The sequence below is a fragment of the Arachis hypogaea genome, chromosome 15 (genome assembly GCF_003086295.3).
Source record: "Arachis hypogaea cultivar Tifrunner chromosome 15, arahy.Tifrunner.gnm2.J5K5, whole genome shotgun sequence".
In the NCBI taxonomy this organism is placed as follows: Eukaryota; Viridiplantae; Streptophyta; class Magnoliopsida; order Fabales; family Fabaceae; genus Arachis; species Arachis hypogaea.
The window spans coordinates 70,546,554-70,571,630 of NC_092050.1; the positions used below are offsets into that span (position 1 = coordinate 70,546,554).

Here is a 25,077-nt window from a genome sequence, read left to right on the forward strand (position 1 = left end):
AAGCTAGAAAGACTATGCTTAGAATTCTTTGTCTGTTGCTGAGAAGATGATGGAAAGGCTTGCTATTGCTAAACCTATTTCTTCCACCATTATTACTGTTGAAGCCTTGTTGAGGCTTCTTTTGATCCTTCCATGAGAGATTTGGATGACTTCTCCATGAAGGATTATAGGTGTTTCCATAGGGTTCTCCCATGTAATTCACCTCTTCCATTGCAGGATTCTCAGGATCATAAGCTTCTTTTTCAGAGGAAGCTTCCTTAGTACTGCCTGATACAGCTTGCATTCCAGATATATTCTGAGAAATCATATTGACTTGCTGAGTTAATATTTTATTCTTAGCTGATATGGCATTCAGAGTGTCAATCTCAAGAACTCTTTTCTTCTGAGTTGTCCCATTATTCACAGGATTCCATTCAGAAGTGTACATGAGTTGGTTATTAGCAACCATTTCAATGAGTTCTTGGGCTTCTTCAGGCGTCTTCTTCAGATGAAGAGATCTACCTATAGAGTTGTCCAATGACATCTTGGACAGTTCAGGTAGACCATCATAGAATATGCATATGATGCTCCATTCTGAAAGCATGCCAGAAGGACACCTTCTGATCAATTGCTTGTATCTTTCCCAAGCTTCACAGAGGAATTCGCCTTCCTTCTGTCTGAAGGTCTGGACTTCCACTCTAAGCTTACTAAATTTTTGAGGTGGAAAGAACTTTGCCAAGAAGGCATTGACCAGCTTTTCCCAAGAGTTCAGGCTTTCTTTAGGTTGTGAGTCCAACCATGTCCTAGATCTGTCTCTTACTGTAAAAGGGAAGAGCATAAGTCTGTAGACCTCAGGGTCAACTCCATTGGTCTTAACAGTGTCACAGATTTGCAAAAGTTCAGCCAAGAACTGATGAGGATCTTCCAATGGAAGTCCATGAAACTTGCAATTTTGTTTTCTCCAATTAAGGCTTAAGCTCAAAGTTATTTTCTCCAATGGCAGGAATAGAGATGCTTCTCCCATAGAAGTCAGGAGTACGTGCAGTAAAGTCACCAAGCACCTTTCTTGCATTGTTAGCATTGTTGTTATTTTCGGCTGCCATGTCTTCTTCTTTTCCGAAAATTTCTGTTAGGTCCTCTCCAGAGAGTTGTGCTTTAGCTTCTCTTAGCTTCCGCTTCAAGGTCCTTTCAAGTTCAGGATCAGCTTCAACAAGAATGCCTTTGTCCTTGCTCCTGCTCATATGAAAGAGAAGAGAACGAAAAAGTATGGAATCCTCTATGTCATAGTATAGAGATTCCTTGAGGTGTCAGCGGAAAATAGGAATAGAGGGATGAGGTAGATAGAGAAAAATTCGAACATATAAAGAGGGAGAGAGTCCGAATTGCTAATAGAAGAGAAGTGTCAGTCCTTAAATAGAAAGAGGTGAGAAGGGGGGGATTTTCGAAAATAGATTTTTAAAAAAATTTTGAAATAATTAAAAGGAATTTTGAAAAAGTGGTTGATGGTTTTCGAAAATTAAAAGTGAGAAATTGGCTAAGTGATTTTGAAAAAGATTTTGAAATTAGCAATCCAAAAGATATGATTGAAAATTATTTTGAAAAAGATGTGATTAAGAAGATATGATTGAGAAGAAATGATTGAAAAAAATAATTTAAAAAGATTTGATTTTAAAATTAATGACTTGGCTAACAAGAAATTTAAAAGATATGATTCTAAAATTCAAATATTGAACCTTTCTTAACAAGAAAGTAACAAACTTGAAATTTTTGAATCAAATCATTAATTGTTAGCAAGGATTTTCGAAAATAGTGAGAGAAAAATGGAAAAGATTTGATTTTGGAAAAGATATGATTGAAAAGATATGATTTGAAAAAGATTTGATTTGAAAAATTATGAAAATTTGAAAAAGATTTGAATTAAAAACTAACTTACCTCCATTGTACTGTCCTGGCGTTAAACACCCAGAATGGTATCCATTCTGGCGTTTAACGCCCAAATTACTACCCTTTTGGGTGTTTAACGCCCAGCCAGGTACCCTGCTGGCGTTTAGACGCTAGAATTCCTTCTTCACTGGGCGTTTTGAACGCCCAGCTTTTTCTCTGTGATTCCTCTGCTGTATGTTCAGAATCTTCAATTCTCTGTATTATTGACTTGAAAAGACATAATTTTGAAAATTTTTTTGAATTTTTAATGATGAGAGAGAACAACAACAAAATGAAACTAATCATGAAAAACTAAGATCAAATAAACAATGCATGAAAGACACCAAACTTAGAGATGTGACACTAGACTCCGACAAGAAACACAAATTATTTTTTTTATGATTTTATTAATTTTTTTTATTTTTCAAAAATTATGTTTGGAAAAAGAAAATAAGGAATTCAAAATTCTTAATGAGAATTCCAGGAATCATGCAATGTTAGTCTAAAACTCCGGTCTAGGAATTAGACATGGCTTACTAGCCTGCCAAGCTTTCAGTGAAAGCTTCGGTCCAAAACACTAGACATGGCCAATGGCCAGCCAAGCTTTAGTAGATTATTACATTCAACAACAAGATTGATAGAAATCAACAAGCTCTTGTAATGATAAGTTGAAACATCGGTCCAAAAGATTAGACATGGCTTCACAGCCAGCCAGACTTCAACAGATCATCATGAAACTCTAAAATTCATTCTTAAAAATTTTTAAGAAAAACATATTTTTTTTTGAACTTTTCGAAATAAAAAATAAAAAGCTTAAACATAAAATAAAATTACCCAATCTAAGCAACAAGATGAACTGTCAGTTGTCCAAACTCGAACGATCCTCGGCAACTGTGCCAAAAACTTGGTACACAAAATCGTGATCACACACTTTTCACATAACTCCGTGCAGCTGACCAGCAAGTGCATTGGGTCGTCCAAGTAATACCTTATGTGAGTAAGGGTCGATTCCACAGAGATTGTTAGCTTGAAGCAAGCTATGGTCATCTTATAAATCACAGTTAGGCGGATTCAAATGGTTATGGAGATTTGATAATTAAAAGATAAATAAAACATAAAATAGGATAAAGATACTTATGCAATTCATTGGTAGGAATTTCAGATAAGCGTATGGAGATGCTTTGTTCCTTCTGAATTTCTGCTTTCCTATTGCCTTCATCCAATCATTCATACTCCTTTCCATGGCAAGCTGTATGTTAGGGGATCACCGTTGTCAATGGCTACCGTCCGTCCTCTCAGTGACAATGGTCCAAATGCGCTGTCGTCGCACGGCTAATCATCTGTCAGTTCTCACTCATGTTGGAATAGGATCCATTGATTCTTTTGCGTCTGTCACTACGCCCAACACTCGCGAGTTTGAAGCTCGTCATAGTCATCCCATCCCAGATCCTACTCGGAATACCACAGACAATGTTTAGACTTTCTGGATCTCAAGAATGCTGTCAATTGATTCTAGATTATACAACGAAGACTCTGATCTCATGGAATGGAGGGCTCTGTTGTTAGGAGAGGCAACCATGCGTCGTGAACCAGGAGGCTAAGAGATATACACTCAAGCTATTGCAAATAGAACAGAGGCGGTTGTCAGGCACGCGTTCATAGGTGAGAATGGTGATGAGTGTCATGGATCATCACATTCATCAGGTTGAAGTACGAGTGAATATCTTGGAATAAGAATAAGCTTGAATTGAATAGAAAAATAATAGTACTTTGCATTGATTCATGAGGAACAGCAGAGCTCCACACCTTAATCTATGAGGTGTAGAAACTCCACTGTTGAGAATACATAAGTGATAATGATATTCATTGCTTTCGGCCCCAGAGGGGGAACCAGAATAACCAAGACGAAAATACAATAGTAAAAGGTCCTATTTATAATGAACTAGTAGCCTAGGGTTTACAAAAATGAGTAAATGATGTAGAAATCCACTTCCGGGCCCACTTGGTATGTGCTTGGGCTGAGCATTGAAGCTTTCACGTGCATAGGCTTCTCTTCGAGTTAAACGCCAGTTCTGGTGCCAGTTTGGGCGTTTAACTCCAGCTTTTGTGCCAGTTCTGGCGTTTAACGCCAGAAAAGGGTCTCTGACCGGCGTTTTGACACCAGTTTGGGCCATCAACTCTCGGGCAAAGTATGGACTATTATATATTGCTGGAAAGCCCAAGATGTCTGATTTCTAACGCAATTGTGAGCGTGCCAATTGGGCTTCTGTAGCTTGAGAAAATCCATTTCGAGTGAAGGAGGGTCAGAATCCAACAGCATCTGCAGTCCTTTTTCAGCTTCTGAATCAGATTTTTGCTTAGGTCCCTCAATTTAAGCCAGAAAATACCTGGAATCACAGAAAAACACACAAACTCATAGTAAAGTTCAGAAATGTGATTTTTGAATAAAAACTAATAAAAATATACTAGAAATTAACTAAAATATACTAAAAACATACTAAAAATAATGCCAAAAAGCGTATAAATTATCCACTCATCATCTGTCATCTCTAAAAAGACATTTGCAGCTTGTACCTCTAGGATTCCCAGCTTCTCTATTACAGAGAGTGGCATAAGATTGATGCTTGACCCTAGGTCACATAGAGCCTTTTCAAAGGTCATAGTGTCTATGGTGCAAGGAATCAAAAAGCGTCTAGGGTCTGGAAGCTTCTGAAGTAGCTCTTGCTGAACCAAAGCATGGAGTTCTTTGATAAGCAGTGGAGATTCTTCCTCTAGAGGCTTCGTACCAAATAGTTTGGCATTCAGCTTCATTAGAGCTCCTAGGAAACAAGCAACTTGCTATTCCCTAGTGTCTTTATCCTCACTTGAGGATGAGTAATCATTAGAACCTATGTACTGTAGAAAAGCATTCAAAGGAACCTCAATAGTCTTTATGGTTTCCTTTGGTTCTGGACTAGAGGGTTCTTAAGTGGGCTTTGAGAACTCAAAGGGTGTGCTATGACTGGCGTTGAACGCCAGTCCCTCTAGCATTCTGGGTGTTGAACGCCCAGCAGGGATGTTAGTGCTGGCGTTCAACGCCAGCTTCCCTAGGCTGGTAGATGTTGAACGCCCAGTGAAGGCTTCTTTACTAGCGTTCAATGCCTTCTCATTCTCCTTCAATTCGACCTCAACCTCATGGTTATGGCCTTGTACTCTTCTCTAGTATTAACCTCAGTACTATTGGGGAGAGTGTCAGGAGGGATCTCAAGGATCATCTTGCTCAGTTGACCAACTTGTACCTCCAAGTTTCTAATGGAGGACTGATGAGCAGATATTTTATACACTTTTTGGGATTGTTTTTACATAGTTTTTAGTATGACTTAGTTAGTTTTTAGTATATTTTTATTAGTTTTTAATTAAAAATCACATTTCTAGACTTTACTATGAGTTTGTGTGTTTTTCTGTGATTTCAGGTACTTTATGGCTGAAATTGAGGGACTTGAGCAAAAATCTGATACAGAGGCTGAAGAAGGACTGCAGATGCTGTTGGATTCTGACCTCCCTGCACTCAACGTGGATTTTCTGGAGCTACAAGAGTCCAAATGGCGTGCTCTCAACTGCTTTGGAAAGTAGACATCCAGGACTTTCCAGCAATATATAATCGTCCATACTTTGCCCGAGTTTAGATGACGCAAACTGGCATTCAACTCTAGCTTCCTGCCCTATTCTGGAGTTAAACGCCAGAAACAGGTTGCAAATCAGAATTAAACGCCAGAAACAGGTTATAACCTGGCGTTTAACTCCAAAAGAAGTCTCTACACATGAAAGCTCAATGCTCAGCCCAAGCACACACCAAGTGGGCCCAGGAAGTGGATTTCTGCATCATTTACTTATTTCTGTAACCCTAGCTACTAGTTTAGTATAAAAACTACTTTTAGTGAATTATTTCACATCTTTGATTAGTCTTATGCTATCTTAGACCTTTATGGAGGCTGGCCATTCGGCCATAACTGGACCTTCATCACTTATGTATTTTCAACGGTAGAATTTCTACACACCATAGATTAAGGTGTGGAGCTCTGCTGTTCCTCATGAATTAATGCAAAGTACTATTGTTTTTCTATTCAACTCAAGCCTATTTCTTCTCTAAGATATCCATCGCACACAAGAACATGATGAATGTGATGATTATGTGACGCTCATCATCATTCTCACTTATGAACGCGTGCCTGATAAACACTTCCGTTCTACATGCAAACAAGCTTGAATGCGTATCTCTTAGCCTCCTGATCGTGAGATCAGAGTCTTCGTGGTATAGGCTAGAATTATTGGCGGCCATTATTGATATCCGGAAAGTCTAAACCTTGTCTGTGGTATTCCGAGTAGGATCTGGGAAGGGATGGCTGTGACGAGCTTCAAACTCGTGAGTGCTAGGCATAGTGACAGATGCAAAAGGATTACTGAATCCTATTCCAGTATGATCGAGAACCGACAGATGATTAGCCGTGCGGTGACAGTGCATTTTGGACCATTTTCACTGAGAGGACGGGATGTAGCCATTGACAACGGTGATGCCCAACATAAGCTTGCCATAGAAAGGAGTATGAAGGATTGGATGAATGCAGTAGAAAAGCAGAGATTCAGAAGGAACAATGCATCTCCATACGCTTATCTGAAATTCTCACTAATGAATTATATAAGTATCTCTATCTTTATTTTACGTTTTATTTATCTTTTAATTATTAAAACTTTATAACCATTTGAATCCGCCTGACTGAGATTTACAAGGTGACCATAGCTTGCTTCAAGCCGACAATCTCCGTGGGATCGACCCTTACTCACGTAAGGTTTATTACTTGGACAACCCAGTGCACTTGCTGGTTAGTTGTGCGAAGTTGTGACAAAGAACTAAAATTATGAACGTGCGCATGAAGTTTTTAGCACCGTTACCAAGGAATGAACGATCACGATTTCGTGCACCAAGTTTTTGGCGCTGTTGCCAGGGATTGTTCGAGTTTGGACAACTGACGGTTCATCTTGTTGCTCAGATTAGGTAATTTTATTTTAATTTTAAGCTTTTTATTTCTTATTTTCGAAAAATACAAAAAAAAATTTCTTCTTTTTTGTTTTTCCCGAAATAATTTTCGAAAAAGCCAAAATATTCTTATAAAATAATAAAAAAACCAAAAATTTTATGTTTCTTGTTTGAGTCTAGTGTCAATTTGTAAGTTTGGTGTCAATTGCATCTTTTTAATTTGTCTTAAAATCTTTGAAAATTCATGCATGTGTTCTTCATGATCTTCAAGTTGTTCTTGATGATTTCTATGTTTGATCTTTAATTTTTCTTGTTTTGTGTCTTTTCTTGTTTTTCATATGCATTTTCAATTTGTTAGTGTCTAAAGTTTGAAAATGTCTAAGTTTGGTGTCTTGCATGTTTTTCTTTTCTTAAAAATTTTCTAAAATAAGTCTTGATGTTCATCTTGATCTTCAAAGTGTTCTTGGTATTCATTTTGACATTCAAAGTGTTCTTGCATGCATTAGTTGTTTTGATTCATAATTTCTATATTTTGTGTCAATTTTGTATTTTTCTCTTTCATCATTAAAAATTTAAAAATCAAAAAAATATCTTTCCCTTTTTCTTCTCATAAATTTCGAAATTTTGGTTTGATTTAGTCAAAAAGTTTTAAAATTTAGTTGTTTCTTGCTAATCAAGTCAAAATTTCAATTTAGAAATTCTACCATTTTCAAATCTTTTTCAAAAATCAAATCTTTTTCAATTTTTTTATATATATTTTCAAAAATTTTTAAAATTAATTTTTAAAATCTTTTTCTTATTTTTACTTCATATTTTCAAATTTATTACTAACATTTAATATTTTGATTCAAAAATTTCAAGTTGTTACTTGCCTATTAAGAAAGGTTCAATCTTTAAAATTTTAAAATCATATTTTTTTGTTTCTTGTTAGTCAAGTAATCAACTTTAATTTTCAAAATCAAATCTTTTTAAATTTCCTTTTCAAATCTTTTTCAAAATATCTTTCAATCATATCTTTTTCAATTTTAATTTCAAAATCTTTTTCTAACTTCTTATCTTTTCAAAATTGATTTTCAAATCTTTTTCAATTAACCATTTGACTTTTTGTTTGATTTTAAAAGTTTTCTGTTTTAATCATATCTTTTTCAAAACTACCTAACTACCTTTCTCTCTCCAATTTTCGAAAATTACTAACCTCTTTTTCAAAATTACTTTTCATTAACTAATTGTTTTAAATTTCATTTTAATTTTATTTTGCTTCTTAATTTCGAATTTTAACTAATATTTAAAATAAAAACAAAAATATTTTCCTTTTATTTTAATTTAAAATTCAAACCCTCTCTCCCTCTCTGTGTTCGAATTCTTCATCTTCTCTTTTCTTCATTCTACTCTTCTATTCTTCTACTCACATAAAGGAATCTCTATACTGTGACATAGAGGATTCCTCTTCTTTTCTATTCTCTTCTTTTTCATATGAGCAGGAACAAGGATAAGAACATTCTTGCTGAAGCCGACCCTAAACCTGAAAGGACTCTGAAGAGAAAGCTAAGGGAAGCTAAGGCACAACTCTCTGGAGAGGACCTAACAGAAATTTTCGAAAAAGAAGGAGACATGGCCAAACCTAATAACAATGGTAGAGATGCAAGAAAGATGCTTGGTAACTTTATTGCACCCTCTTCTAACTTCTATGGAAGAAGCATCTCACTTCCTGCAATTGGAGCAAACAACTTTGAGCTTAAGCCTCAATTAGTTTCTCTAATGCAACAGAACTGCAAGTTTCATGGACTTCCAATGGAAGATCCTCATCAATTTTTAGCTGAATTCTTGCAAATCTGTGACACTGTCAAGACCAATGGAGTTGATCCCGAGGTCTACAGGCTTATGCTTTTCCCTTTGGTTGTAAGAGACAGAGCTAGAACATGGTTGGATTCACAACCTAAGGATAGCCTGAACTCTTGGGATAAGTTGGTCAGTGCTTTCCTGGCCAAATTCTTTCCTCCTCAAAAGATGAGCAAGCTTAGAGTGGAAATCCAAACCTTCAGACAGAAGGAAGGAGAATCCCTCTATGAAGCTTGGGAAAGATATAAGCAACTGATCAAAAGGTGTCCTACTGACATGCTTCCATAATGGAGCATCAAAAGTATATTCTATGATAGTCTGTCTGAGTTGTTAAAAATGTCATTGGACCATTCTGCAGGAGGATCTCTTCACGTGAAAACCCCTGCAAAAGCTCAGGAACTCATTGAAATAGTTGCGAATAACCAGTTCATGTACACCTCTGAGAGGAATCCTGTGAACAATGGGACGCCTCAGAAGAAGGGAGTTCTTGAAATTGATACTCTGAATGCCATATTGGCTCAGAATAAAATATTGACTCAGCAAGTCAATATGATTTCTCAGAGTCTGAATGGATTGCAAGCTGCATCCAACAGTACTAAAGAGGCATCTTCTGAAGAAGAAGCTTATGATCCTGAGAACCCTGCAATAGCAGAGGTGAATTACATGGGTGAACCCTATGGAAACACCTATAATCCCTCATGGAGAAATTATCCAAATTTCTCATGGAAGGATCAACAAAAGCCTCAACAAGGCTTTAATAATGGTGGAAGAAACAGGTTTAGCAATAGCAAGCCTTTTCCATCATCCACCCAGCAACAGACAGAGAATTCTGAGTAGAATCCATCTAGCTTAGCAAGTATAGTCTCTGATCTATCTAAGACCACTCTAAGTTTCATGAATGAAACAAGGTCCTCCATCAGAAATTTGGAGGTACAAATGGGCCAGCTGAGTAAAAGAATCACTGAAACTCCTCCTAGTACTCTCCCAAGCAATACAGAAGAGAATCCAAAAAGAGAGTGCAAGGCCATAACCTTACTTGGTGTGGCCGAACCCAGAGAGGAGGAGGAGGACGTGAGTCCCAATGAGGAAGACCTCATGAGACATCCTCTGAACACTAAGGGGTTCCTCAATGAGGACTTGAAGGAATCTGAGGCTCATACAAAGACCATAGAGATTCCATTTAACTTGCTTCTGCCCTTCATGAGCTCTGATGAGTATTCTTCCTCTGAAGAGGAAGAAGACATTACTGAAGAGCAAGTTGCTAAGTACCTTGGTGCAATCATGAAGCTGAATGCCAAATTATTTGGTAATGAGACTTGGGAAGATGAACCTCCCTTGCTCACCAATGAACTAAATGCATTGGATAGGCAGAAATTACCTCAAAAGAAACAGGATCCTGGTAAATTCCTAATTTCCTGTAACATAGGCACCATGACCTTTGAGAAGGCTCTGTGTGACCTGGGGTCAGGCATAAACTTAATGCCACTCTCTGTAATGGAGAAACTAGGAATCTTTGAGGTGCAAGCCGCCAGAATCTCATTAGAGATGGCATACAACTCAAGAAAATAGGCTTATGGACAAGTAGAGGACGTGTTAGTAAAGGTTGAAGGCCTTTACATCCCTGCTAATTTCATAATCCTAGACACTGGGAAGGATGAGGATGAATCCATCATCCTTGGAAGACCCTTCCTAGCCACAGCAAAAGCTATGATTAATGTGGACAGAGGAGAGTTGGTCCTTCAACTGAATGAGGACTACCTTGTGTTTAAGACTCAAGGTTCACCTTCTGTAACACTGGAGAGGAAGCATGAAAAGCTTCTCTCACTGCAGAGTCAACCAAAGCCCCCACAGTCAAACTCTAAGTTTGGTGTTGGGAGGCCACAACCAAACTCTATGTTTGGTGTTGAACCCCCACATTCAAACTCTAAGTTTGGTGGTGGAAGGTCCCAACCTTGCTCTAATTATCTGTGAGGCTCCATGAGAGCTCACTGTCAAGCTATTGACATTAAAGAAGCGCTTGTTGGGAGGAAACCCAATGTTATTTAATTATATCTATTTATTTTCCATTGCTATTTTATGTTTTCTTTAGGTTGATGATCATGTGAAGTCACAAAACTACTGAAAAATAAAAAAAATGGAATGAAAAACAGCATATCCTGGAGGAAGAACATTTTGGCGCTTAAACGCCAGAAATAAGCATCTGTCTGGCGTTTAACGCCAGAAACAAGCACCAAGCTGGCGTTTAACGCCAGACACAAGCATCAACCTGGCATTAAACGCCAGAAACAGGCTACATTTGGGTGTTTAACGCCAAAAACAGGCAGCAGTTTGGCGTTAAACGCCAGTATTGCATACAAAGGGCATTTTGCATGCCTAATTGGAGCAGGGATGCTAAGTCCTTGACCCCTCAGGATCTATGGACCCCACAGGATCCCCACATCGTCTTCTCTCCTCTTCACACCTTTTCATAACTCTCTTCCCCAAATACCCTTCACCAATCACCTCCATACCTCTTCCCCAAATACTCTTAACCACTCACATTCATCCACTCTTCCCCATAAACCCCACCTACCTCCAAAATTCAAATTCTTTTCCCTCCCAAACCCAACCCTAATGGCCGAACCCTAAAACCTCCCCCCACTCCTATATAAACCCCTCATTCCTTCTTCATTTTCACACAACACAACCATTTCTTCTTCCCCTTGGCCGAATACACACCTCTCTCGCTCTCCTCCATTTTTCTTCTTCTTTTCCTTCTTTCTTTTTTCTTTTGCTCGGGGACGAGCAAACATTTTAAGTTTGGTGTGGTAAAAGAATTGCTTTTTGTTTTTCCATAACCATTAATGGCACCTAAGGCCAGAAAAACCTCAAGAAAGAGGAAAGGGAAGGCAATTGCTTCCACCTCTGAGTCGTGGGAGATAGAGAGATTCATCTCAAAGGTCCATCATGACCACTTCTATGAAGTTGTGGCCAAGAAGAAAGTGATCCCTGAGGTTCCTTTCAAGCTCAAAAAGAATGAGTATCCGAAGATCTTAATGGTTCAAGAGTTCTATGCAAACACATGGATCACTAGGAACCATGACCAAAGTGTGAACCCGAATCCAAAGAATTGGCTTACCATGGTTCGGGGGAAATACTTAGATTTCAGTCTGGAAAATGTAAGGTTGGCGTTCAACTTGCCAATGATGCAAGAAAATGCACGCCCCTACACTAGAAGGGTCAACTTTGATCAAAGGTTGGACCAAGTCCTCATGGACATATGTGTAGAAGGAGCTCAATGGAAAGTTGACTCAAGAGGCAAGTCGGTTCAATTGAGAAGACCGGACCTTAAGCCTGTAGCTAGAGGATGGTTGGAGTTCATCCAATGCTCAATTATTCCTACTAGCAACCGGTCTGAAGTTACTGTAGACCGGACCATTATGATCCATAGTATCATGATTGGGGAAGAAGTAGAAGTTCATGAGATTATACCTTAAGAACTCTACAAGGTGGCTGACAAGTCCTCTACTTTGGCAAGGTTAGCCTTTCCTCACCTCATTTGCCACCTCTGTAATTCGGCTGGAATTGACATAGAGGGAAACATCCTCATTGAAGAGGACAAGCCCATCACTAAGAAAAGGATGGAGCAAACAAGAGATCATGGACCTCAAAAAGAGCATGAGGAAATTCCTCACCATGAAATCCCTGAGATACCTCAAGGGATGCACTTCCCTCAACAGAACTATTGGGAGCAAATCAACACCTCCCTAGGAGAATTAAGTTCCAACATGGGACAACTAAGGATGGAACACCAAGAGCACTCCATCATTCTCCATGAGATTAGAGAAGATCAAAGAGCTATGAGGGAGGAGCAACAAAGACAAGGAAGAGACATAGAGGAGCTCAAGAGCACCATTGGTTCTTCAAGAAGAGGAAGACGCCACCCTCACTAAGGTGGACCTGTTCCTTAATCTCCTTGTTCTTATTTTCCTGTTTTTTGTTTACTATGCTTTATGTTTATGTTTGTGTCTTATTACAAGATCATTAGTATTTAAGTGTCTATGTCTTAAAGCTATGAATGTCCTATGAATCCATCACCTTTCTTAAATGAAAAATGCTTTAATTACAAAAGAACAAGAAGAACATGAATTTTGAATTCATCCTTGAAATTAGTTTAATGTGGTGACAATACTTTTTGTTTTCTGAATGAATGCTTGAACAGTGCATATGTCTTTTGATATTGTTGTTTATGAATGTTAAATATGTTGGCTCTTGAAAGAATGATGAAAAGGAGAAATGTTACTGATAATCCGAAAAATCATAAAATTGATTCTTAAAGAAAGAAAAAGCAGTGAATACAAAATCTTGCGGAAAAAAAGAAAAGAAAAGAAAAATGGCAAAAAAAAAAAGAAAGAAAAAGAAAAAGCAAGCAGAAAAAGCCAAAAGCTCTTTAAACCAAAAGGCAAGAGCAAAAAGCCAATAGCCCTTAAAACCAAAAGGCAAGGGTAAAAAGGATCCAAGGCTTTGAGCATTAATGGATAGGAGGGCCTAAAGGAATAAAATCCTGGCCTAAGCAGCTAAACCAAGCTGTCCCTAACCATGTGCTTGTGGCGTGAAGGTGTCAAGTGAAAACTTGAGACTGAGCGGTTAAAGTCGAGCTCCAAAGCAAAAAGAAGAGTGTGCTTAAGAACCCTGGACACCTCTAATTAGGGACTCTAGCAAAGTTGAGTCACAATCTGAAAAGGTTCATCCAGTTATGTGTCTGTGGCATTTATGTATCCGGTGTTAATACTGAAAAACAAAGTGCTTAGGGCCACGGCCAAGACTCATAAAGTAGCTGTGTTCAAGAATCAACATACTGCACTAGGAGAATCAATAACACTATCTGAATTCTGAGTTCCTATAGATGCCAATCATTCTGAACTTCAATGGATAAAGTGAGATGCCAAAACTATTCAAGAGGCAAAAAGCTACTAGTCCCACTCATCTAGTTGGAGCTAAGTTTCATTGATATTTTGGAATTTATAGTTTATTCTATTCTTTTTATCCTATTTGATTTTCAGTTGCTTGGGGACAAGCAACAATTTAAGTTTGGTGTTGTGATGAGTGGATAATTTATACGCTTTTTGGCATTGTTTTTTACATAGCTTTTAGTATGATTTAGTTAGTTTTTAGAATATTTTTATTAGTTTTTAATTAAAAATCACATTTCTAGACTTTACTATGAGTTTGTGTATTTTTCTGTGATTTCAGGTACTTTCTAGCTGAAATTGAGGGACTTGAGCAAAAATCTGATTCAGAGGCTGAAGAAGGACTGCAGATGCTGTTGGATTCTGACCTCCCTGCACTCAAAGTGGATTTTCTGGAGCTACAGGAGTCCAAATGGCGCGCTCTTAATTGCGTTAGAAAGTATACATCCAGGGCTTTCCAGCAATATATAATAGTCTATTCTTTGCCCGAGTTTAGATGACACAAACGGGCGTTCAACGCCAGCTTCCTACCCTATTATGGAGTTAAATGCCAGAAACAGGTTGCAAATCAGAGTTAAACGCCAAAAACAGGTTACAACCTGGAATTTAACTCCAAAAGAAGTCTCTACACATGAAAGCTCAATGCTCAGCCCAAGCACACACCAAGTGGGCCCAGGAAGTGGATTTCTGCATCATTTACTTATTTCTGTAACCCTAGCTACTAGTTTAGTATAAAAACTACTTTTAGTGAATTATTTCACATCTTTGATTAGTCTTATGCTATCTTAGACCTTTATGAAGGCTGGCCATTTGACCATGCCCGGACCTTCATCACTTATGTATTTTCAACGGTAGAGTTTCTACACACCATAGATTAAGGTGTGGAGCTCTGCTGTTTCTCATGAATTAATACAAAGTACTATTGTTTTTTCTATTCAACTCAAGCCTATTTCTTTTCTAAGATATCCATCGCACACAAGAACATGATGAATGTGATGATTATGTGACGCTCATCATCATTCTCACTTATGAACGCGTGCCTGACAAACACTTCCGTTCTACATGCAAACAAGCTTGAATGCGTATCTCTTAGCCTCCTGATCGTGAGATCAGAGTCTTCATGGTATTGGCTAGAATTATTGGCGGCCATTCTTGAGATCCGGAAAGTCTAAACCTTGTCTGTGGTATTCCGAGTAGGATCTGGGAAGGGATGGCTGTGACGAGCTTCAAACTCGCGAGTGCTGGGCATAGTGACAGACGCAAAAGGATTACTGAATCTTATTCCAGTATGATCGAGAACCGACAGATGATTAGCCGTGCGGTGACAGCGCATTTTGGACCATTTTCACTGAGAGGACGGGATGTAGCCATTGACAACGGTGATGCCCAACATAAGCTTGCCATAGAAAGGAGTATGAAGGATTGGATGAATGCAGTAGGAAAGCAGAGATTCAGAAAGAACAACGCATCTCCATACGCTTATCTGAAATTCTCACCAATGAATTACATAAGTATCTCTATCTTTATTTTACGTTTTATTTATCTTTTAATTATTAAAACTCTATAACCATTGGAATCCGCCTGACTGAGATTTACAAGGTGACCATAGATTGCTTCAAGCCGACAATCTCCGTGGGATCGACCCTTACTCACGTAAGGTTTATTACTTGGACGACCCAGTACACTTGCTGGTTAGTTGTGTGAAGTTGTGACAAAGAACTAAAATTATGAACGTGCGCATGAAGTTTTTAGCGCTGTTACCAAGGAATGAACGATCACGATTTCGTGCACCAAGGATCTTGTTTCATTAATGAAACTGTGGATGGTCTTAGTGAGGCTGGAGACTAGAATGGCTAAGTCAGAAAGGCTTTGCTCAGAAGTCTCCATATTCCCTTGAGAATATGGGAATAGTAGTCTGTTATTGAACCTATTCTGGTTCCTACCACCTTGATTGAAACCTTGCTAAGGTTTCTATTGATCCTTCTGTGAGAGGTTAGGATGATTCCTCCATGAAGGGTTGTAAGTGTTTCCATAGGCTTCTCCCATGTAATTCACCTCCTCCATGGTGGGTTGATCAGGATCATAAGCTTCTTCTTCAAGAGAAGATTCCTGATTACTGCTAGGTGCAGTTTGCATCCCAGTGAGATGTTGAGAGATAATGTTGACCTGTTGGGTCAAGATCTTATTCTGAGCCAGGATGGCATTTAGAGTGTCAACTTCATGAACTCCTTTCTTCTGAGAGGTTCCATGGTTTACAGGATTCCTCTCAGAGGTGTACATGAATTAGTTGTTTGCAACTATCTCAATGAGCTCTCTTGCTTCTACAGGTGTTTTCTTCAAGTTGAGAGATCCACCTGCAGATCTGTCCAATAAAATTTTGGATATCTCAGATAAACCATCATAGAACACGCCTATGAGGGACCACTCTGAGAGCATGTCAGGAGAACATCTCTTAATCAGTTGCTTGTATATTTCCCAAGATTCATAGAGGGATTCACCTTCTCTTTGTCTGAAGGTTTGTACTTCTACTCTAATCTTGCTCATCCTTTGAGGTGGAAAGAATTTAGCCAGAAAAGCATTTACAAGCTTTTCCCAAGAGTCAATACTCTCTCTTGGTTGGGAATCCAACCAAAATATAGCTCTGTCTCTTAACGCAAAGGGAAAAGGCATTAGCTTATAGACTTCAGGATCAACTCTATTAGTCTTTACAGTATCACAGATCTGTAAAAATTTTGCTAAGAACTGATGTGGATCTTCCAGTGAAAGTCCATGGAACTTGCAGTTCTGCTGCAGAAGAGAGACTAACTGAGGCTTAAGCTCAAAATTGTTAGCTCCAATGGCAGATACAGCAATTCTTCTGCCATAAAAGTCAAAGGTAGGTGTGGTGAAGTCACCAAGGACCTTTCTAGGCTCCTCTTATGGTTCGGCCATATCCTCCATTTCTTGTTCAAAACTTTCTGAAAGATCTCTTCCGGAGTATTGTACTTTAGCTTGTTGTAAACGCCTCCTCAGAGTCTTTTCAGGTTCAGGATCAGGAGTCAAGAGGGGTTCTTTATCCCTGTTCCTGGTCATAAACAAGAAGAAAAGAAAAAGAAAGAAAAGAGACTGCCAATAGACAAGAAGCTCCTCCTTAAAGTCAGAAGTAGAGAAAGAAGAAGAAGATAAAAATTAAAAAAAATAAATAAAATAAGTATAGGCTAAAAACCTTGGATATAGTAGATAAGAGTAAAGAGAGAAATGAAATCACAAGAAAGTTTTCTGTGCCAATTGGCAAGAAGCTCCAAGTGAGATGTGAGATGAAGAGCAAAGAAGAAGATAAAGAAGTTGAGGTAATGCTATTAGAGTTGAGTGAAAAGAGATTAGAAGAGAAGAGGTATAAATAGAAAAAGTCAATTAAAATATTTTTACTTTTTTATTTAATTAATTAATTAATTTTTTCGAAAATTAAGTTAATTTAATTTAAAAATATTTGAATTTTAATTGTTGAATTTTCGAAAACAGAGGAGAGAGAGAGGGAGAATTAATTTTCGAAAATAGAGAGAGAAGAGAGTTAGTTTGGTAGTTTTGAAAAAGAAGAGAGAGAAGATGAGAGAGGATTTTCGAAAATTAATGAAAGAAGAGAGTTAGTTAGGAGGTTTTGAAAAATAAGAGAGAGAAGAGGAGAGATATTTTCGAAAACTAAGAAAGAGAAGAGTTAGTTAGGAGATTTTGAAAAAGAAGAGAGAGAAGATAAGAAGTAGTTTTTGAAAAATTGAGAAGAGAGAGTTAGTTAGGTGGTTTTGAAAATGAAGAGAGAGAAAAAAAAGAGTTAGTTTTCCAAAATTTGAGAGAGGTGAGAGTTAGTTAGGAGATTTTGAAAAAGATGAGAGAGAAGACAGGATATTAATTAAGAAAAGATAAAAGAATAAAAATAAAAATAGAGAATAGAAAAGAAAAGATAAGACAAGAAAAGATTTAAATTTAAAATAAGATAAAAGGTAAGATAAGAAAAGATTTTGAAATCAAAATTTGAAATTAGAAAAAGATAAAACTTGAAATTAAAAGGATTTGAAATTGATTTTAAAAAGATAAGATTTTAAAATTTGATTTTGAAAAGGATATGATTTGAAAATTAGAAGTTAGAAAAGATAAGATAAGAAACAAAAATATAAGATTAGAAAATTGATTTTGAAAAAGATATGATTTTGAAAATTTGAATTTTGAAAAAGATAAGATAAGAAATTTGAAATTTGAAAAAGATAAGATGAGATTTTCGAATTTTGAATTTTGAAAAAGATATGATATGTTTTGAAAAAGATAAGAATTTTTAAAAAAGATATGATTTTTATTTTTGAAAAAGAAATTTAAATTTTGAAAACTTGACAACTAAGATATGATAAAATAAAATTTTAAAACAAAATCTGAATTTTTAAAGGTTTTTCGAAAATTATGGTTAGAAATTAGTTAGAAAAGATATTTTTTTGATTTTTTGAATTTATGATGAAAGAGAAAAACACAAAAAAGACACAAGACTTAAAATTTTTAGATCTAGTGCACCCAAATTTTCAAAAATTTGGAGGGAAACACAAGGGAATACCAAACTTAAAAATTTTAAGATCAAGACACATGCAAGACTCAAGAACACCTTAAAGACTCACAAGAACACGAAGAACAAAATTTAAAGACTCAAAGAACTCAAGAACACAAAAAATAACACTAAACTTAAAATTTTTAGAAAACTAAGACAAAATTTTCGAAAAATACAAGAAAAATAAAAAGAGACACCAAACATAAAACTTTGACGCAAGATTAAACCATAGAAATTATTTTTGAAAAGTTTTTAGAAAGAAGGACTCAAAGAAACACAATTACCAAGAACATGAGCACAATGCTCTAGCCAATTGAGCTACAAAAATAAAAATATCTTTAAAAAAGGTTTTTAAATTTTCGAAAATTTGAAGAAAATTAACATAAAAATAAATGACTCAAAGAACATGAAATTACCATGAAAATAGACACATTCAAAAAATGCAAGAATTAAACAAAGAAAATAAAAATATTTATTGAAAACTATTTTTTGAAATTTTTGAAAATTAAAAGACTCAACAAGAACACAAGTCTTAAACACAGAACAAAAATTAAAGACTCAATTAAAATAATATAAAATAAACTTACCTGATCTAAGGAGAAAAATAATCCGGCAGTTTGTCCAAACTCAACAATCCCCGGCAACGGCGCCAAAAACTTGGTTGTGCTTGTATGCATAACCCACACTATTTCATACAACAGCAGCAGTACCAGCAAGTGCACTGGGTCGTCCAAGTAATACCTGAACGAGTCAGGGTTGATCCCACGAGGGTTGTGGCTTGAAGCAAGCTTATGGTTGTCTTGTAGATCTTAGTCAGGCAGAATCAGAAGGTTTTATGTTGAATATGTAAAGCATGTGTTTTCAGGGATAGGAATAGATGATAGGATTAAATTGAGAGTTGAAGTTACTTTGACTTTCTAAAGTAACTCTGGTACTACCGTCTTCTTTGCTTGTGAATGATCTTCTTCTATGGAAGGCTGTAAGTGATCAAAGCCACGCTAATGGTCTTTGATCTCCTCTGCTACAGAATGAATGTCAGGGCCCCTAGTATTCAATCCAATAGAGGATGAAGCATGTAGCAATCCATTCTCTTGGTAATCCTACTCAAAACTCCACTGACAAGGTAAAATCTTTCGAATCAGAGAATGCTGCTTCTTAGATCTAGCCTATACCACAGAGACCTTAATCTCCCCGCTGAACTGGTGTCTCGAGAAGTCCCCAACAAAATCGTGGATAAACCGTCTGAGAAATGTAAATTCATAGCTGTTGGCTCGTGCTTTCCAGCCAAGTATTCACACGAACCCAAGTAGACACGGGTGTTTGTCAGGCACGTTCGTCTTAATGTGATGAATAGAGCCAATTTGTTAGAACGTCTTATTCATCACGATGAAGATTGGAATATACGTCTTAGAGATAGATCAGACACGGATCGAAGAAGAAATAGTACTTTAATTAATTCATAGGACTCAGCAGGGCTCCTCTCCTTAACCTAGGAGGTTTAGAAACTCATACTGAAAATAAAAAACAAAGATAAAAACATGTATGGAGCTCTCCTAAATCGGAGAGTGATGAAAAGTGGTCCAAATACTTGAATTACATAAAGTTAATCCCTTAAATACTAAACAGATGACTAGTAAGTGTAAAAGAGTCTATTTAGTACTAAATTCTACTTCTGGGGCCCACTTGGTGAGTGTTTAAGCTGAGCTTTGATGAGATCCACATGCATTGAGGTCTCTTAGGCGTGATATGCCAGCTAGGGGTCCTTTCTGGGCCTTTGGACATTGGGCTCTGCTCTTTGGGCGCTAGACGTCTGGAAGGGGACAGGAAGCTGGCGTTGGATGCCAATTTTGGACCTTCTAATACGAAGTAAAGTATAAACTATTATATATTTCTGGAAAGCTCTAGAAATCAGCTTTCCAAAGCCATTAAGAGCGCTCCATTTGGACTTGTGTAGCTCCAGAAAAGCTCTTCCGAATGCAAGCAGGTCAGATCTGGACAACATCTGCAGTGCTTTCTCTGTCTCTGAATCAGACTCTGCTCCAGCTCCTTAATTTCAACCAGAAAATACCTGAAATTGTCCAAAAACACAAAAACTCATAGTATAATCCAATAATGTGATTTTAAAACTAAAACCATTAAAAACTTAATAAAAACTAAACAAAAACTACTAAAAACTATATGAAAGTGATGTCAAAAAGCGTATAAAATATCCGCTCATCATCGATCCCACAGGGATTGATGGATTAAGTAATTTTAGTTGGGTGATGAGTCTAGTCAAGCTAATATTGAAAGGAGTTTGGTGAAATTAAATGAGCAGAAAGTAAATTCACAATGAAAGTAGAGCAACAAAATGTAAAGTACGAGAAATGTAAATGCCAGAAATAAAAGTCTAGAGAATTAAATGCTAGAAAGTAAATAACAAAAACTTAAATGGCAAGAAATGTAAAGGGCTGAAACTTAAAGAGAAAGAAATGTAAATGACTTCAATCTTAAATGACAAGAAATTTAAAAGCAAGAATGTAAATAGCAGCTGAAAGTAAATTGCATGGAATGTAAATGGGAATTGGGTTATGGGAAATCAAAGGAAGCAAACAACCAACGTAATCAAAGGCAATTCAAAGTAACCAAAATGAAGAATATTAAAGAGAAGGATTCATTAGGGATTGGAGATATTATAATCCATCATGAATCAATGGGTCTTGGTGGACGAAATTGTGATTACACCTTGATTATGTAAAATTCATTGCTCTTTCTTTCCCTGGTAATGGCGCCAAAAACATGATGCCAATACCATGGTTCACAACTTCGCACAACTAACCAGCAAGTGCACTGGGTCGTCCAAGTAATACCTTACGTGAGTAAGGGTCGAATCCCACGGAGATTGTTGGTATGAAGCAAGCTATAGTCACCTTGTAAATCTCAGTCAGGCAGATATAAAATAGTAATGGGGTTTTCGAAAATAACTAATAGAATAAGGATAGAAATACTTATGTAAATCATTGGTGAGAATTTCAGATAAGCGTATGGAGATGCATTTGTTCCTCTGAACCTCCGCTTTCCTGCTGTCTTCATCCAATCAATCTTACTCCTTTCTATGGCTAGCTTTATGTAAGGATGTCACCGGTGTCAATGGCTACTTTCGATCACTCTCGGGAAAATGATCCAAATGCTCTGTCACAGCACGGCTAATCGTCTGGAGGCATCACCTTTATCGTTGGTTGCATCCTATTCCTCCTTGTGAAAATGGTCCGATGCGCTGTCACTGCATGGCTAATCATCTGGAGGTTCTCGATCATACTGGAATAGGATTTACTATCCTTTTGCGTCTGTCACTACGCCCAGCACTCGCGAGTTTGAAGCTCGTCACAGTCATTCAATCCCAGAATCCTACTCGGAATACCACAGACAAGGATTAGACCTTCCGGATTCTCATGAATGCCGCCATCAATCTAGCTTATACCACGAAGATCCAATATCTGGGACTCGGTCCCCTGTATTAGTAATCTAAGAGATATTCGTTCAATCGGAGGTAGAACGGGAGTGGTTGTCAGGCACGCGTTCATAGGGAATGATGATGATTGTCACGTTCATCACATTCAGGTTGAAGTGCGAATGAATATCTTAGAAGTGGAATAAGTTGAATTGAATAGAAAACAGTAGTACTTTGCATTAATCTTTGAGGAACAGCAGAGCTCCACACCTTAATCTATGGAGTGTAGAAGCTCTACCATTAAAAATACATAAGTGAAAGGTCCAGGCATGGCCGAATGGCCAGCCCCTCTGATCTAAGAACCAGGCGTCCAAAGATGTCTAATACAATAGTAAAAGGTCCTATTTATAATAAACTAGCTACTAGGGTTTATAGAAGTAAGTAATTGATGCATAAATCCACTTCCGGGGCCCACTTGGTGTGTTCTTGGGCTGAGCTTGAGTGTTACACGTGTAGAGGTCATTCCTGGAGTTGAACGCCAGTTTGGGTGCCAGTTTGGGCGTTGAACTCCACTTTGCAACTTGTTTCTGGCGCTGGACGCCAGAATTGGGCAGAGAGCTGGCGTTGAACGCCAGTTTGCGTCGTCTAAACTTGGGCAAAGTATGGACTATTATACATTTCTGGAAAGCCCTGAATGTCTACTTTCCAACGCAATTGGAAGCGTGCCATTTCAAGTTCTGTAGCTCCAGAAAATCCACTTTGAGTGCAGGGAGGTCAGAATCCAACAGCATCAGCAGTCCTTCTTCAACCTCTGAATCTGATTTTTGCTCAAGCCCTCAATTTCAGCCAGAAAATACCTGAAATCATAGAAAAATACACAAACTCATAGTAAAGTCCAGAAATGTGAATTTAACATAAAAACTAATAAAAACATCCCTAAAAGTAACTAGATTCTACTAAAAACATACTAAAAACAATGCCAAAAAGCGTATAAATTATCCGCTCATCACAACACCAAACTTAAATTGTTGCTTGTCCCCAAGCAACTAAAAATCAAATAGGATAAAAAGAAGATAATATACTATAAATTCCAAACTATCAATGAAACATAGCTCCAATCAAATGAGCGGGACTTATAGCTTTTTGCCTCTTGAATAGTTTTGGCATCTCACTTTATCCATTGAGGTTCAGAATGATTGGCATCTATAGGAACTCAGAGTTCAGATAGTGTTATTGATTCTCCTAGTTCAGTATGATGATTCTTGAACACAGCTTCTTTATGAGTCTTGGCCGTGGCCCTAAGCACTTTGTTTTCCAGTATTACCACCGGATACATAAATGCCACAGACACATAATTGGGTGAACCTTTTCAGATTGTGACTCAGCTTTGCTAAAGTCCCCAATTAGAGGTGTCCAGGGTTCTTAAGCACACTCTTCTTTTGCTTTGGACCTTGACTTTAACCGCTCAGTCTCAAGTTTTCACTTGACACCTACACGCCACAAGCACATGGTTAGGGACAGCTTGGTTTAGCCGCTTAGGCCAGGATTTTATTCCTTTAGGCCCTCCTATCCACTGATGCTCAAAGCCTTGGGATCCTTTTTATTTTCCCTTGCCTTTTGGTTTTAAGGGTTATTGGCTTTTTGCTCTTGCCTCTTGGTTTTAAGAGCTTTTGGCTTTTTCTGCTTGCTTTTTCTCTTTCTTTCTATTTTTTTCGCCTATTTTTTTTTTCTGCAAGCTTTGTTCTTTGCTGCTTTTTCTTGCTTCAAGAATTATTTTTATGATTTTTCATATTATCAAATAACATGTTTCCTAGTCATCATTCTTTCAAGAGCCAACATATTTAACATTCTTAAACAACCACTTCAAAAGACATATGCACTGTTCAAGCATTCATTCAGAAAACACGAAGCATTGTCACCACATCAATATAATTAAGCTAAGTTCAAGGATAAATTCAAAACTCATGTACTTCTTGTTCTTTTGAATTAAAACATTTTTCATTTAAGAGAGGTGATGGATTCATAGGACATTCATAACTTTAAGACAAAGTTACTAACTACTAATGATCATGTAATGAAGACACAAACATAGATAAGCACTTAACATAGAGAAAACGAAAAACAGAGAAAGTAAGAACAAGGAATGAGTCCACCTTAGTGATGGTGGCGTTTCCTTCTTGAGGAACCAATGATGTCCTTGAGCTCTTCTATGTCTCTTCCTTGTCTTTGTTGCTCCTCCCTCATTGCTTTTTGATCTTCTCTTATTTCATGAAGGATGATGGAGTGCTCTTGATGTTCCACCCTTAGTTGTCCCATGTTGGAGCTTAATTCTCCTAGGGAAATGTTGATTTGCTCCCAAAAATTCTGTGGAGGAAAGTGCATCCCTTGAGGTATCTCAGGGGTTTCTTGATGATGAGCTTCTTCATGTGACTGTTGAGATCCATGAATGTGCTCTCTTATTTGCTCCATCCTTTTCTTAGTGATGGGCTTGTGAGATGAATCTTTCCATCTCCCATGGCTCAGAGGTGGAAGCAATTGTCTTTCCTTTCCTTTTCTTGAGGTTTTTCTGGCCTTAGGTGCCATTAATGGTAATGGAAAAACAAAAAGCTTATGCTTTTACCATACCAAACTTAGCATGTTGCTCGCCCTCGAGCAAAAGAAGAAAGAATAGAAGAAGAAGAAGAAGAAGAGATGGAGGAGATGGAGGGATGTGTGTATTCGGCCATATGGGTGGGATTGAGTGGGAAAGAGATGTTGAATTTTGAAGGTAGGGGGTGTATGGATGTGAGTGGTAAATGAAAAACAGAAGGGATGATCATGAATGGAGAGAGTGGAGGTGAGAAGAAGTGAGTGGAGGTAGGTGGGGATCCTGTGGGGTCCACAGATCCTGAGGTATTCAAGGATTTACAACCTTGCACCAAATTAGGCATGCAAAATGCCCTTGCACACAACTCTGGGTGTTCAGCGCCAGATTGGTGCTTGTTCTGGGCGTTGAACGCCCATTTGTAGCCTATTTCTGGCGTTGAACGCCAGAACCATGCTTGTTCTGGGCGTTCAGCGCCAGCTCTTCTCCAGGGTGCATTTCTGGCGTTTAAACGCCCAGATGCTGCCCATTCTGGCGTTCAGCGCCAGAACCATGCTCTGTTCTGGCGTTGAACGCCCAAAACATGCTTCTTACTGGCGTTTAAACGCCAGTAAGGTCTTCCTCCAAGGTGTGATTTTTCTTTTGCTGTTTTGGATTCCGTTTTCAATTTTTATATTTATTTTGTGACTCCACATGATCATGAACCTATAAAGACATATAACCAATAAAAATATAATTAGATAAAAATTGGGTTGCCTTCCAACAAGCGCTTCTTTAATGTCAATAGCTTGA

General features: G+C 37.6%; 2 non-coding genes across 2 annotated transcripts; one reads left to right on the plus strand and one right to left on the minus strand.

The window, feature by feature from the left end:
• Nucleotides 1–581: 581 nt before the first annotated feature.
• Nucleotides 582–685, plus strand: LOC112753165 (small nucleolar RNA R71). The gene has a single exon (XR_003177561.1). It is a non-coding gene; the product is annotated as a small nucleolar RNA R71 (small nucleolar RNA).
• An 8,244-nt stretch (nt 686–8,929) lies between these two features.
• On the minus strand, nt 8,930–9,037 carry LOC112753514 (small nucleolar RNA R71). The gene has a single exon (XR_003177899.1). It is a non-coding gene; the product is annotated as a small nucleolar RNA R71 (small nucleolar RNA).
• Between the last annotated feature and the right edge of the window lie 16,040 nt (nt 9,038–25,077).